The sequence below is a fragment of the Tupaia chinensis genome, unplaced genomic scaffold (assembly GCF_000334495.1).
Source record: "Tupaia chinensis unplaced genomic scaffold, TupChi_1.0 Scaffold000126_2, whole genome shotgun sequence".
NCBI classification, from domain to species: domain Eukaryota; kingdom Metazoa; phylum Chordata; class Mammalia; order Scandentia; family Tupaiidae; genus Tupaia; species Tupaia belangeri.
The window spans coordinates 3421574-3426081 of NW_006159594.1; the positions used below are offsets into that span (position 1 = coordinate 3421574).

Here is a 4508-nt window from a genome sequence, read left to right on the forward strand (position 1 = left end):
ACATGTCCACGACGTCCATTGTATTGACTGTGAGTGATGTAGGCTTGATGATTTCCCTTGAGGGAGAGGCCTTTTGTTGGTTGCTCATATTTCTTGAGCCTCTGCGATTGTTCCTAGTCATCAGGTAATCTATATGTCTCTTCCTAACTTATTTAAGGTTACTCTGACTGTTAAAAGTTGTATAGAATTAGAAAATTGATTATTTCTCTCATGGTTGGCCTACCTGTTGCTCACAATTACCATTAACTGTTGCCACTAGCCCCGGATAGCCCAAAGTCCTTCCTATTTCTAAGGAGTGGTAAGCCTACAACTGACCTAATAAGCAACACCTCAAGAGCGAAAAAAATCCAGAACAATAAAAGGAAATTGCGCGGCGTGCAATGCACGCTGCGTGCTATTTAAATCACCAAAATTCAGAGTCCAAAAGCTAGTGGGAAAGGGTCAGAGGATGAGTGACAGGACCAGGTTGGTCTGGCCTGCAGCCTCAGTCCACCTGTTGTCCTGAACTGCTGGCTGGCTTGATCCGGGTTGCGGGTGGGGTAGGGTGGGAGTTCGCCTTAAAGTCCCAGACAACCAACCCGGGGTCCAAGGAGGAGGAACGGTGAGGATGTGTGAAGATTCGGAAGGGTTGTGCCTACAGTTTCAGTCCGCCTGGTGTCCGGAACTCAATGTCTGATTATTTTTGATAGCTTAATTTTAGCAGGAGAAACCTGTGATGTGTTTACTTAAACTTGATCTTGTTAAAAACCAAACTTTCAAAAAATTTAGCTTAAGGGTTTAATTGGGTTTTACCAGTGTTTCATGAATTGAGCAGCAGTATCTCATCTGAAGAGTTAAAAAAGGTACTCTTGGTCATAGCAGAAAACTTTTTTGTATTGTTACTGGATTTTTTTTTTTTTTTTCCACAAAGTAGCTTGAGTGAGACAAGGAAACAGCAAAATCAGACTGGTTAACGTCAGGTTGCTTCAGGTTATTTATGAGAGTTTGCTGTGTTTTGAATGTATCCCCCCCTCCCCTAAGTTCATAATTTGAAGCTTAATCCTCAGTGCCACAGTATTGAGAGGTGATACCTTTGTTGTTGTTGTGTTCATGACAGGGCACATGAGCACATGTATGCGAGAGAAAGGCAGAGTCTCCCCAGGATCTGGTCACATCCCGATCCCCTTCCTTCAGCCCTCCAGCTTTCTAGGGTTTTGGACACCTACTCACACACCCAGTGTGTTTCAGGCAGACTGGGCTCGGGACTTGAACCTTAATTGGTATGTGGCTTCTAGCACAGCACTTTGATATGCTACTGACTGTGTAACAGAGGATGGGAGAGGTAATACCTTTGAGAGGTGATTAGATCATGAGGGTTCCCCCCTCCTGAATGGGTTAATGTCATTATCAAGGGAGCGAGTCATTTTTCTTGGAAACGGGTTCCTGATAAAAGTATGACATTAGCTCCTTTCCTTTGTCTTTCTCTTGTGTGTACATGCACAGTCTTCTGCTCTTCCACCATCTGCTATGAGATGATGTAACAAGAAGGCCCTTGACAGGTGTGAGCTCCTTGACCTTAGATTTTCCAGCCTTCAGAACTATAGAAAACAAATCTTTGTTCTTTATAAATATTCAGTCTCAGACATTCTGTTATAGCAGCAAAAGGGATTTTATCATGCTTGCTAGAATTGGCCTGTGAGGATTTGGGTATCATTTCCCTCCTGACTTTTTTAGAGTGCTAGATAACTTATTTTTGGTTTGGAGATGTAGCATGTTAGCATGAGTGACTCCATTTCAGTTGTCTGTTGGGGTCTGATGCAGGAATTCAATCTAAATGAATGGTCTCTCTTAAATATTTAACAATTCTCCAACTCTCTGTGTTCATAATTTTTTTTGCATATCTCTATTTATTATATCTTATATATTAAAATATTGGTTCCAGGGCCCAGTAGGTGGCATGGTGATTGAGGTGCTGGACTCCTATTTGGCTGACCATTGTTCTAGTCCCAGATCTAGTGGCTTAAAACCCATTCAGGGCGCATGTGCATACATGCTCCAAATCTTGAGAGGAGAATGGGGAAGGAATTGCAGCATGGCCATCCTCCCTGTGGGTGGTGATTTCTTGCTTTCTGTCTTTCTGGCAGGGCATGCACCCTATAGCACAAATCTCTAAAAAAAACTTTTCTTATTTCCAGTGTAGGATTAAATCTTCAAGTTTTAAATCAGGCCTGTTTTTAAGTTTATTTGTTTATGTCTTCCATGAATGAGCGAGACACACATACACAGAAAGAGAAAAAGACCTCTCAAGAGCATCTTCCTGCTGCCATCCATCCCCAGCATTGGTCAGCCTGTATCACATGCAGCTGTGTGTACATCCAGCATATAGGGGGTGTCCCCAGAAGCTTCCGGTGTGGTTCCTGTGTTATTGCTGTGCCACTGCCTGGCTCCAACAGCACAACTTATAATTGCACAAAGTTCCTGCCTCTGTAATAGACATGACATACAATGTGCAGTTTGCTACATATAAGAGATTGCAAATGACTTATAATAAATAATCTGTTTTTTCCTTTATCTGTAGAATTTTGCCTAAGTGCTTCTTCGTTTACAAGGAAAAAAAAAACCCACCAAAACAAAAAACAAACCAAAAATCCTATTTTATTCATATAAATTGTGTTCTTAATTTGGCAGATTTATATTAGGCAAGATGACTGAAAATATCGGAACAAGATGGCCTTTTTGAAAAGAAACATCTGATATTCAGGAACTGAAGAAAGGAAGTGAAATGGTTTGAATATGGAGGACAGGAACTGTTGTCTTTCCAGTTATGGGTAGGGGAGGGAGGAATGGGATGACCAGGTATTTAACCCTTTACCCTCTGCCCTCCACTTACATACATAAATACCTAAATAATAAATACCTTGACTCTTCATTTTAATATAATGACTCAAAGTGTCACCATCCTGTGGTACTCATGAATACAAAAAAGGAAAGAGGAAGGAGCCTCCAAAAGAACTAGTCTCAGCAAAATTGGCAGGGCTTCATTTATTTCCCCAAACTCTGCACCTTAGGCTTTAATAGTATTGTTATATAGTATTCTTTTCTCAAGCACAAATTCCTCTTGGCAAGAATGTGAATTTATGCAGATTGTTTTCCCGTAAAACCTCTACAATTTTGTTATGTTTACCAGAACCAGTTCAATGTCACTGCATGGTGGATGTCCTGTGAGACAGAATGGATCTTGTCACTGGTAGATTTTCTATCCTCGCTCCTCTTATCTGTATCATTGGGCATTTTCAAATAGGTCTCAAAATTGTGTGACACAATATAACTTACACAGTACTGAGAATAAAGAAAGTAAATGGGAATGTCGAAGAACTCTGGTAGTTGAATAGAGGAGAGTTAGCAAGGACATATTTAAAGGTTTTACATGCAATGTGCCACAGTGCCAAAGAAGAGAGCTCTTAGGGAGGGCTGATGGCATTTTTCTAGTGACATTTTTGATTCTTAACTTTTTCTTGGAGAGAATTAAAATTGGCTATTTTTTAGCTTTTTTTTTTTTCAATTATTTGAGGAACCATCCCAAGTCACAGAGGAAAATCACATTTTTCTATTACTGTCTCCTCTATTATCATAACTTAGCTACTCTTTTTGGAGAACTATTCAAATGGTTTTGGTTTCTCTTATAGACTGTCTTGTTGTGAAGTTGCCCAATGATTTTGAGAACAGGTATTTTTCATCCTATTGAAAGCTATTTTCCTACTGCTCTAATTAATAAAGTATCATATACTAGATGACATATATACAACATTTTTCTTGTAATTCCGGAGGCTGGAAATCTAGAATCAGGGTGCCAGCCTAGTTGGGTTCTGCTGAGGGCCCTCTTCTGGGTTGCAGACTGACTTCTCATTGTATCCTCATATGGCAGAATGGGTGGAAGAGCTCTCTAGGGCACCTTCTCTAGGGGTACTAATCCCATTCATCTGGACTTCCCTATCATGATCTAATTTCCTTTCAAAGACCCTACCTCCTAAGAGTATCAAATTGGGGATTAGAAGTTCAGCCTAAAAATCTTGGGGAGATACACAAACATCCAAGCCCTTAACAGCTACATTGGTATACAAAGAATGCCTACCAATGTAGTATAGTCTCATGTACAGAAAAATGGTTTTATTTGAAGATTTAGTGTGATAGGAAAGAGGGAGAAGTTAGGTGAATAATTAAAATAAAAATACAATGTGAAAAAGCTCAACAAATTCGAGTTAAGATTTCTCTAAGTCCTAAAATTATAGTCCCCTTTTGTATGGTTCCCAGATAATGGCTTGTAGGTTATTTCCCAGTTAATGATTCATATACTGTGATTATTCAGCCAACATTCATCACTTTCCTTTCTCTTTGGGACAGAAAGTACTTCCCTGACTTTAGGTTTGGCCCTGTGACTTGCTTTGGCCAATGGAAGTAAAAAGCGGCTATAAATGTGTTTGGGTAATTTGATTTGGTTTTTGTACTCCAGTGCTATTTCATGAGAAGAG

The 4508-nt window shown here is 39.9% G+C and overlaps 1 long non-coding RNA gene across 2 annotated transcripts in view; it reads left to right on the forward strand.

Moving 5' to 3' along the window:
* The window catches only part of LOC102473765 (uncharacterized), a 23216-nt gene extending 20367 nt beyond the window's left edge, over positions 1-2849 (forward strand). For both annotated transcript variants that reach the window (XR_333992.3, XR_003548755.1), the window contains exon 3: positions 2668-2849. This is a non-coding gene — a long non-coding RNA (uncharacterized LOC102473765). The remainder of the gene's footprint in view (positions 1-2667) is intronic.
* The last annotated feature ends 1659 nt before the right edge of the window (positions 2850-4508 follow it).